The sequence below is a fragment of the Equus asinus genome, chromosome 15 (assembly GCF_041296235.1).
Source record: "Equus asinus isolate D_3611 breed Donkey chromosome 15, EquAss-T2T_v2, whole genome shotgun sequence".
Classification (NCBI taxonomy): Eukaryota; Metazoa; Chordata; class Mammalia; order Perissodactyla; family Equidae; genus Equus; species Equus asinus.
Genome location: NC_091804.1, coordinates 22,362,644 through 22,374,203, shown reverse-complemented (window position 1 = coordinate 22,374,203; position 11,560 = coordinate 22,362,644). Strand labels below are relative to the sequence as shown.

The 11,560-nt window shown below is 43.0% G+C and overlaps 1 long non-coding RNA gene across 1 annotated transcript; it reads right to left on the bottom strand.

The window, feature by feature from the left end:
• Positions 1–2,412: 2,412 nt before the first annotated feature.
• Positions 2,413–9,542, bottom strand: LOC139040313 (uncharacterized). Its single transcript, XR_011494604.1, has 3 exons — positions 8,503–9,542; positions 7,879–7,943; positions 2,413–2,763 (listed from the first exon to the last, which is right to left on the bottom strand). It is a non-coding gene; the product is annotated as an uncharacterized lncRNA (long non-coding RNA).
• Positions 9,543–11,560: the final 2,018 nt, after the last annotated feature.

The window sequence follows — 11,560 nt, the reverse complement described above, 5'->3', positions numbered from 1 at the left end:
TGTAAGTGTCGCAATGTTTTAACAAAGCCTTTTGAGTTCTTATGTGTTTCTTGTAAATGAAATAAATTAAATTTATAAATACATTGAGTCATGAGTTCTTTTAGATCTGTCAATACAAATGGAGTAAGATTTCAACTTAAAATCACAAGTCTAAATCTATTATTCAATATACATTTGTAATTAGTACAAGAATGTGTTAGAATTCTCAAAATTATTTGAAATATTGTAAGAAATACTGTAAGAATTTAAAGTATCACATTTATATAGATCCCTTAATGCAAAAATATTAACACTGGGAGTTTAAAACATTTCTAGTCTTTATTCTAAACCGCAGTTGAGGTTAAAGACGCTTATTGCCCTGAAGAAGGAATTAAGTCATCCCAATTTGGGAGTAACATCCTCAAGCAATTTAGGGTATTTATTCCCTTCTCAGTTACTGTGCTGGCCAGTGAGCCAGCTGGACTTGCCTGTGGTAGTGATGGGACAGTGACCTGCTCCCCTCCCCACTATCACAACTCTAGGGCTAAATAGTGCATGGTCATTGTGAGGCCTGGGCCAGCTGTCATCTGTAAAACAAGGAAGTGTCTGGCTCTCAGGGAAAAGGGAGAGTGAGTCAAGCTACTGTCAAGTGCTCAGCAAGATGAACAAGGAGTCCCCTGGAGAAAACCAGTTCTGTCTCAGCCTGGTACCTCCATCTTCTGGCCAGCACATTGCCTAATTGCAACTAAATGAGCTCTAAATGACAACATGACCAGGAATGCCAGTCATTTTGCCTCATAACTCCGTAAGTCTACTCTCTTTGAAAGGAGCTCTAGGTGGTAGATGATAATTTTAACAGTCTTCCTGGGCCAACAGCAACCAGCCTATGATTTGAGCATTTGTCATGGGCATGGTCATGCATTGCCCTGTGGCCGGGGCTTGGAGCCTGTAGGTGAGCCACGGCATGCTGGGCTGGCCTGCCATGGGGCCCAGGACACTAGGAAGCATGCATATCTTGGAAGATCCCAAATCACAAACATGGAGATTACGGAACCCATTTGTTTGCTCAACAAATATTCATGGTCCTTACCCACACCAGGCCTGTGCTGGGACCCAATATAACGAAGCTTTATTCTCTGCTCTCCAGGACAGCTTAGGTTGGTAGGGGAGATGGACTCTTCAACTTACAAGAGGTGACAAGTTCTAGGAAAGGTGAAAGAAGCATAGAAGGTATAGAAGCCCAAAGAGGGGCACCAACCACACACAGGGGCAGGAGAGAGTGATGAAGGAACGTTTCCTGCGGTAGTGATTTCTAAGCTTATATAGAGGGATGGGTAGCAGTAGGTCAGGTGATATAGGCAAGGGCATTCTAGGCTGAGAAAATAGCACAGGTGCTGCCATGAAGCTAAGAGAAAGCAAATCATAGTCTAGAAACTGGAAGTGGTTTAGTGTTCTTACAGCACAGTATGAAAGAGAAAGTGGACTTGGACACTAGTGAAGGCAGAGAAGTGTGCGGGCGCAGGCCAGGCAGCACCTCTTAAACCATTCTCAAGAGTTTGGACTGGATGGAGTCAAGAGTGGGACTAAAGAATTTTAGCACTGAATGTGGTCTTTGTTGTCATCTAGATTAATCCTCATTTCCAATATAAGAATCACCTCCACTTAAACATACAACAGTGTTTATGGAGCAACAAACCTGTGCCAGGCTGGGAACTGGGACATAAAGTGACAAATGTTCACTTGCTCAGCTTCTAATGGGGAAGAGAGACAAGCTACCAGGCAATTGTAAAGCCAAGTGTCAGACAGGGGACAACCTAGAATTGTGGGAGAACATGGAAAAATCGCAGAAATCAAGAGGTTCATGATTGAATGTAGAGCCCAGGGGCATCAGATAGGGCTCTGCGGTAGGTGTGGGCGGGACTTGTGAACGTGATGGGATTTCACTCTTGTGATTAGGTGATGTTATATGACAAAGAGGAAGGGATGCTGCAGATGTAATGAAGGTCCCAAATCAGTCGACTTTGAAGTAGTCAAAAGGGAGATTGGCCTAGGTGGACCTCATCAGGCAGGTCCTTTAAAACAAGGTGCAGGCCTTCCATGAAGGAGAAATTCAAAGTGGCAGAGAGATTTTCCTGTTGGCCTTTAAGAAGGGAACTTACATGCTGTGGAGAGGGCCACAGGGCAGGGAACGGTGGGCAGCCTCTAGGAGCTGAGGGCCTCAGTCCTACACCATAGGGAACCGAATTGGGCCAACAGTATGCTTGGAGGACCCCGAGTCTCAGTGGAGATCACAGCCTTGGCTGAGAACTTGGCGAGACCCTGAACAAAGGACCCAGCTAACCCACACTTGGATGCCTCAACTGCAGAAAGTGAGATAGTAAGTTTGTGGCTTTTTGTTACAGAGCAAGTGACTAACAATCTCACCCAAAAAATGCTCAGACAGAAGGATTTATTGGTCACATAACTGAAAAGCCCTTGCCCTCCTGCATCCTCTCCAGCTCTCAGCTGCGCACCTCTTCATGCTGACTGCACTCTCCCACGGGCCTTGGGGTCATGACATGACTGTGGCAGCTCCAGGTCTCACACACTTTCTTCATCTGACCCTGAGAAATACAGCTGAGTCATCCTTGTCCCAGCATTTCCAAGGAAAGACTTGGCGCATCTCACTGGCTCTGACTCTGTCACCTGCCTAGGCCTGAGCCAGTCACTGTGGCCACCGTGTGCCGAGTGGTTAGTCCTGAGTCCCACGCTCTGCCACTGAGACAAGGGTCCAAAACCTTGGGGCTGAGAGTGGGGAAGAGGTGGAAAAGACTAATTTTAGTGATTGCCCTAGGATTTACAATACGCATCTTTAATTAACCAGTTTGCCTTCAAATAACATCCTGCTTCATGTATAGTATAAAGACCTTATGACAGCGGGCTCCCGGTTCCTCCCTTCCATTCTTCATGCTCTTGTCACACACTTTACTTTCTTCTTGCAGAAGTCCCTTCTTCTGTTCCACTTCTCCCACACCCCTCATCCCCACCCCACACATGCAGATAACCACTTAACTACATTCTCTCACTATAGTTTGCATTTTCTAGAATTTTATATGAATGCAATCATAAATATGTAGTCTTTTGTGTCTGGTTTTGACTCGGTATATTTTAAGATTATTTTAATAAGATTTTAAGATTAATCCATGTTGTTGATTGTATCGTTTACTCCTTTTTATTGCTCAATATTACATCATATCGATATACCACAATTCATTTATCCATATTTTTTATTTTTACATATACTATAAATATACAATTCATTGCTAATATGTTTGCTTTAGTTAAGGGGTTAGCAAAGGATGGCCCATCTGCAAGCCAAAACCAGGCCACCACCTGATTTTGTATGGCTCAGGAGCTAAAAATGGCTTTTACAACTTTAAATAATTGTGGAAAAAACAGTAGAATAATTTGTGGCATGTAAAAATCATATGAAATTCAAATCCTAGAGTCCATAAACTTTTATTGAAACACAGCTGTGTTTATTCATCTACCTCCTGTTTAACCGTGCCTTCACGCTACAAAAGTTGAGTGGTTGCAATAGAGATCATATGACCTGCAAAACCTAAAATATTTGCTCCTTTACAGAAAGTCTGCTGACCTCCTACTTTAGATGTCAGTTGTTTTTTTAAGGCAACTAAAAAATAGACTTTTTACTTTCAGTGCTCTCTTTTTCTTTTTGAGGAAGATTAGCCCTAAGCTAACTGCTGCCAATCCTCCTCTTTTTGCTGAGGAAGATGGGCCCTGCCCTGAGCTAACATCTGTGCCCATCTTCCTCTCAGTGCTCTTAATGTCGTTGTGTAGATCCAAGTTTCTGTCTGATGTGTTCCTTCTGCCTGAAGAACCTCCTTTAACATTTCCTGCAGAGTCCATCTTCTAGAAGGCAATGTATTCCTTCAATATTTCTGAGAAAGTCTTTATTTCTCCTTCAACATTTTCACTAGGTAGAGGATTCTGGGTTGAGAGGTTTTTTTTTGTTTTGTTTTTCCTTTTCAGCACTGAAATCACTCCATTGTCTCCTAGCTTGCATGTTTCCTGGCAAATTTTGCATGGTTTCTGAGAATTCTTAGCTTCCCCTGTATGTAATGTGTCATTTTTTTCTCTGGGCTGCCCTTAAGATTTTCTCTGTCTTTTGTTTTAGCATTTTGAATATATGCCTAGTTGTGTGTATAAATTTATTCTGCTTGGTGTTCTTTGAGCTTCTTGGATCCGTCTTTTAGTTCTGGAATATTCTCAACCTTTATTTCTTCAAACGTTTCTTTTGCCCTGTTCTCTCTCTTCTCATGGGCATCTAACCACATGTTAGAACACATGATATCATCCCACAACTACTGGATACTGTTTTTTGTTTTTCCCTTCACTCTTTTCCCCCTTCAAGTTTCAGTGTGGGTCCTTTCTGTTGATCTGTCATCAAGTCCACTCCTTCTTTCCTAGGCTGTGTTGAGTCTACTGGTGAGCCCATGGAAGGCATTCTTCACCTGTTACTTTCTCATTTTTAGCACTTCCATTAGCTTCTCTTATGGTTTCCATCGTTTTGCTGCTATTACACATCTGACCTTGTATGTTGTTCACTTTTTCTGTTAGAGCCTCTACTGTATCATAGTTTTTTAAAATTTCCTATCAGATAGCCCCAACATCTATGTCATATCTGAGTCTGGTTTTCAAGACTGCTCTGTCTCTTGGGAGTGTGTTGTTCTCTTTTTGGTATGCCTTGTTAAGTTTTGGTGAAAGCTGGACATCTTGTGTAGGACAGCAGAGGCCAAGGTAAAGGGTTTTTACACACGGAAATGACCACACCTTTCATCTTTTTTTTTCTTTTGAGGAAGACTGGCCCTGAGCTAACATCCATGCCCATCTTCCTCCACTTTATATGTGGGACACCTGCCTCAACATGGCTTGACAAGTGGTGTGTAGGTCTGCACCTGGGATCCAAACTGGTGAATCCCAGGCCGCCAAAGTGGAATGTGTGAACTTAATCGCTGCGCCACCGGGCTGGCCCTCACGAGCACACTTTCTCTTCTGTGAGGCCGTTAGTGTGGGGGTTTGAGCTAAGCTAGGTTAAGAGTCAGGCTGGGCTTGAGGTTTACTGTTGTTATGGTTACCACCATTGCAAGACAAGTTTTGAATTCCTCTAATGATACCTTGGACTTAGGGTGCAGGCTGGTTTGCCAGAGGGTCCCCCCCCCCCACAAAGTCTGCTCTGCCCTCAGCTTTAGGTCTTCCCTTCGTGCTGTGCCACAGACACGGTCTTTCCATGCCCTTTTCCCTCTCCTAGCAGTATCATTACTTCTTACCCATTGCTTGTTAGCTTAACTTGGTAGGTGGGGGAGGAGGGCGTTGTCTGTTCTTCTGATTAAGTCTCAGTCTGTCAGGCGCTGTCCCCCTGGGTCTTGGGGGTACGGCCTCCTTAGTGCTTCAGTTCCAGCTGTAGTTCTGGGGGAGTATGTATTCCTGCCCCTGCCCAAGGGTAGTCTTTTTCTTCTGCCCCTATTTTATTCCCCGAGGTGCAAGGGGATTTCACCAGTGCCATCAGGGTGACAGTGTTTGCTGCCTTCCCCTCTGCGGATTACGACTTTTGTTCAGTAGGGGAGACGGGAAGAAGGGTCTGGTGGAGCATGGCGATCCTTCCACAGCAGCTGCTATTCCCTTTCTACAGATCGTTATCATGACACATTTCATTGAAACTTTCTCCAATCTTTTGTGGGCTCCCAGGTGAAAAACCCTGAAGAGAATGAAGACTCCTACAATTTGTGGCCCGCTCTCTCACCAGTGCCCACTCTTCTTACTAAAGTGTCCACTTGTGTTTATGTCAGGTAACCAGTGCTCATCTCTTATCTCTGCCATCTTGTGCCTGTCTCTCTTTAGATTTGGGGCCATTTGATTGCCCTGTGACCTCAGCTCTCCATAAGACTTCTCCTCATACGCCCATCTCTAAACCAGTCACAATTACCTGAGTCACATTGGGACAGGGTGGACATCCCCCATCCCCCAAATTAGGGCTCTGTCAACAAAGAGGAAAGGGAGGAATGGTTGATGGGACAGAACCAATACTGTCTGCAATCAGGAGTCTTTGAAAAACTTTTAAGCAAGGGACTGAGATGAGAAAATTTACGTTTTTCAAAGACTTCTCTGGCTGCAAGGTATAGGATGAAATCAGTAATCAAAAGAGGGATGGCTAAGAAGGCATTCAGATCAGTTATCTGCTGTGATAACTGAGGCAAGAGGATGGTGGTCTGGATGAGGGATTTGGTAGTTGGATTGGTGGGAACTGGATGCATTCAAGATAAAAATCCATTTATTAAAATTTAGTTTACTTTAAAAAAAACCAGAATAATACATAGTTTTAAAAGTAAACAGTGCTGTTATGTTAACAATAACAATAAAAAGAGTAGCCTTACCTTTCCAATTTCCCACTCCCAGAACTAACTATGGTAGTTTTACTATTTACCTTCCTATTTGAAAATAACATGCACACAGTACTAACTGTTGATTTTTCCATCTTAGGCATTTTTCACTTTCCATTATAAAAGATGAGCGTTTAGTGCTCTTAAACTACTCATCCCTGTTACTGCACGTCCATACTTCCCATCACTCACCCTTTCACTGCAATTATACTGTAATCTTGGTTAGATCAATAGTGTTTCTATTATGACTATATAAATGCTATTCACAACCGAGCCAGCAGTATATTTAATTTTCCTTCTTTTCACAACTTCTCTTCCCTCTAGAGTTTACAGTTACCTCTTTGGTTTGTTTCAGTTTGCTTAGTTTTTGTTTTACACTTTTAAACATTTGAACTCTAACATACTGAGGAATGCTCCAAACACTAATGTACAGTTTAGCAAACTCTAGAGCAAACACACGTAACCACCACCCAGATAAACAGAACATTATAACATTCTACATTATGTATATATATGTATGTATATAATGTAGTAACATTATACATACATACACTGCGCCACATAATTCTGCATAGCTCTCTCAACACAGGAGGGTGCATATTCACTGCTCCATTGATGTTGGGCTTGGCTATGTGACTTGCTTTGGCCAAGGGGATGATAGTACATGTGACACAAGCAGAAGCTTGAAAAGTGCTTGTGTGATTTCATTTGGCCTTTTATGCTCCTCCATGAGAAAAGCATGCCCTGCATACCTGTTGCAGCTTTAGCATGGGATCCAGAAGGAACCACGTGGAACAAACCCAAGTCTAATCAGCATAGGAACCCAGCCCAGCGAAACCTCAACCAGAAGAATTGCTTGGCTGAACCCAGTTTAGATCAAACTAAAGTTGACTTAGAGATTTGTGTGTTTTTTTGTGTGTGACTTAGATGTTTTTGTTGAAAGGACAAGAGAGAGCAAAAGTTGATCTGTACTGACCGGCTAGAAAGCTGGTCAGGGATTCCTGGCAGCACAGCTTTGCAAAGGCAGTCCAGGCAGCACTGAAGAACTGAGCCAGGAGTCATGGGTTCTGCTCCCAGTGTGGGCCCTGGGAGCTCAAACTTGCTAAGGCTGGTCTCTCCCTAGCCAGCTCTGGCATCCCCTCCTCTGGGAAGCCTTCTCTGACCAGTCTCCCTTCCCCAAGAGTTCAGGACTCCTTTCTTGCTATGAGTTTTTCTGTGACATTTATCTTAATCTCACCTCCCAGAGGCAACTACAGCTAATATTTTGTTTTCTTCCAATTTTTTTCCCCAGAGGCAGCCTTTTCAAGTGCCAGGGGATTGTTTCAGTTTTCATCTTGAAGGGCCCTGAGATATCTCCTATTTCCCCTGGGGCATTCAAACCCTATCCCCTAGCCTCTGAGGCCCATCGATGTCCAAGCATGGTGTCATGGGGGCCACTGTGACTTCTATACTTACTTACCTTCAGGATGAAGTCTGTCTTCCTTTCTGCCACCTGGGAATCTCCATTTCTTTCTTTGAAATTGGCTATTTATTTGAAAGTAAATTGTGTTAAAATCAGCATTCTCACATATTTGGAGCAGGAGATGGGTACCTACCTGAGTTAGCTCAAGCTATCATGTTGCCTGGCAACCTGCTTTTTTTTCCTGGGAAACGTTTTTCTTTTAATAGTTCAAATTATCCCATATACACAATTTTGTTTTCCACTTTTCTGTTTGACAGTAACACATATCCCTGTAGCCTTGTGTCTCATCTCTCAATGCCCAGTGTTTAGCAAAGGGCAGGCTGTTTGTTGAAGGGCATCTAACATAAATAAATGAACTCTGGAAAGACCAGTCAAGAAGGTGAGTGTGTAAGGAACCCCGGGCTGAGGGGAGGGAGCTGAGTGGCTGAGCGGGGACCAGCATGAGGTAAACATTAGGGTGTGGAGAGCTATGGGTATTCAGGCTTCTGCATAGGAAGCTCCCTGTGGAGTTCCTGGAACTGTCTGACACACAGACACAAGGCCCTCCCTATCTAGATAAGTGTACAAATGTTTATCTATAGCTGAGACTGAGCCACAGGGTGGGCTAAGGGAACCACTTACCAAGCTGCTGCTGCTGCTTTTCCTTTTTCTCCTTAGAGGAGCCAAAAACGCTCTGTCAGAGCAGCTGACGCAAGAACGAAGCTGAGTGAGAAACACCCAGTCCCCTGAGGAACTTCTCTAAGAAACGGACTGCCATCCTATAAACTCCCATTTGGAGGGACCTGGGGAAGAGTTTCTCACATTGAAGCCACTAAAAATCCCTGGTGGTTATGCCACAGGGAGGCCAATCCAGTTTGTAATTTGCTACAAGGGAAAATCATTTGGCTTTCAGTAGAGAAATTACAAATTCAGAGGCGACAGAGTGCTAGAATCTCAGAGGGGAAGCCTGAGAGGGGTCAGAACAGGGCAACGCTGGCCTTCATGCACACTGACTTGCATCTGTTGAATACCTGTCATATTTAACACACGTATTTTTTCTTCTACAACAAAACTTTACTGCCATCTACTGTAAAACTGTAGGAAAAATACACAAATTGATGGCATCCCTATAGAGGTGGCATCTTTTTTCTGCACATAATCTGTACAACTTAATTCAGAGTGTAAACCAGCATTTAGTCCAACTCTACCATATGCCAGATACTGTGCTGAGCACTTTCCATACATTTATCACATCCAATCTGAACCACCACCCTAAGAAATAGGTATTTATACCCCATTTTACAGATGTAGAAAATATTATGACCTCTGAGGAAGGAAGGAAGAGAAGAAAATATGATTAGGAAAGGGCAAAAGGGGCTTCATCTGTATCGATAATACAGACTTAACTTGGACGGTTCATGGGTGTATTAGAGCTTCCTGATAACTTGGTATATGTCTAAAATGTTTTACAATAATAACTTAAATCACTGTGAAGATTCAGAGAGGTTAAGTAACTGATCCAACACTGCACAGCCAGACAGAACTCTGATTAGAACCACATTTGCAGTTCTACTAGGTTGCTTCTCTGATTAAATTTACACAGAATCACAGTAAGGTTATAAAATCTACAAAGTACTTGTCTACATTAAGATTGACCCCAGAACCAGATTATCTTATGACACTCTCTATATTATCTGTTCTATTTGGAGAAAAGTCTGAATTTCATATTTTATACATGTGGTAGAAAGCAGGGATATTCCAGTATCTAATTCTATTAAATTGGTCAAGATCATTGCTTAGCTTTCAGTCACTTAGGATTTCACCAAGGGCTCATTAAATAAATATTTTCTTGTCATGTTAATTCAGTCTGGCCTGTGGCTTATAGTTAGAGCAACAAACCTAAGGGCAAGGTTCTTCTGGTCTTGAAATGCTCTTTAGGCAAGAATACTTCCATTAACTTATGTGTGTGTGGGGGGTGGTGGAGGAAGTGGCAGTGGAGGATGGGATTACCATTTACTGAGCAACTATTATGAGCCTCGCATGGTGCTAAGCGCTTTCCTTGTGGTACTCCATTCAATCCTCTTGAATCCTGAGGGATATTGGCCCACTTTTTACAAAAGGTTTTTATGAGGATGCATAGATTAGTAAGACAAGGTCATCAGGGAGTTTACATGCAGGTAGGGAGACAATTTAAGAAAACAATAATCAAAGTTCAGGTGTTATGAGGAAAAGGGCAAGGGGCTAGTGATGGCAGTGATGGGAGCAGGGAGAGGTGACTTTAGACAGAGTGGGGCACCAGCCTGACCCACTTTTTGAGGAGGGAACCAAGGATTACTCTACTTCAAAGCCTTTTGGTTAACTTTTTCCTCATGCAGAGACCGACCCTGGGAAAACAGCCTCTTCAGCATGCATGTCATGGATGGCCAGCCACAGCCCTGAAGCTGAGGCACAAGCGAGGAGGAAATCACCAGCAGGGAAGTAGGCAAGGACTGCTGATTAAATAACTACTCAAACCCAATTCTTCTCTCGGAAGAGAATCTGCTGGTGGGAGTCTGTAGGCAGTGGTGACAAAACGATTTTTCAAGAGATGCTGAAACGGTCAGTTCCATTTATAAAACCAAACTTGACAACAGGTGAAGCAAGAAGAAATTTAAAGACTCAAAGGAAATCAAAACCCCCAAATCTGTCAACCAATCTCCAATCTGCTCTATTTTAGGACTACAGTAATTAGCCATATCCTGAAGATCCAATTTTACAAAATACATACCTGTCTCTAATAGGCCTACCCTAACAATTTAATCTTCCTATCTGTCTCATGTATAAAATGGGAATAAATGTTAGAAATCAAAGTTCACATAAGTCAGGCATTTTAGATACAAGATATTACACAATGATTCCTTTTATCTAAACCGCACTTCTCAATTGTAACATTAATAATATGTGGATACCATAAAATAGTATGCAGTGAACATTTAAAGGAAACCTGAAATAGGGGAAAGCAGCATTTCCTCTGATTCCATTTTTAAAAATTGTGGTTGAGCAAGAAAGAATAAGTAGCAATTCAAGTGTATTCAAGTGGCAATTCCAGAGTGGCAGCTCTTGTAGAATCTACTCATTTGGCATTGATAAGCAAGTAAACTGTTTCACCTTTTACCACCCTTTTCATAGTTTCTAATTAAGCTGCCAAATATATTCCCATAAGCTCACCAGCACACCTCATTCCAGGCCCCAAGACTTTGCAAGTTGCCTCCAAGGCTGACCTTCCACAGGGCTTACTGCCATTCACTCAACACTGGTCTTTTCTGCCAATGAACAAGCTATCTCCATGGGCCTTTTCATTTAAGCACCGCTGAAAGTTTCTAAAATCAGCGTCAGAGCTGAACAGGAACTCAGAAGACACCTCACCCAGTCTTCCCCTGACCAGAGATCATACTGTGAATTACTTGCAAAGTCAGGACCAAGGACCAATCCTCCATACTCGGGGGGGGGGGGGGGGGGGGGGGGGTGGGGGGGGGGGGCGGGGCAGGGGAATTAGGTTTATCAAGGGCATAACAGGTGCCCAGAGACCTGACATTTACTCTCATTCAATCCCAAGGAAGCAGTGCCCCATTTTATAGATGATGAAACCGATTCAGAAGTTAAGTAACTTGCCAAGAAGCCAAGTACGTGACAAGGGCAGGAATGAAACCAATCCTGTTTA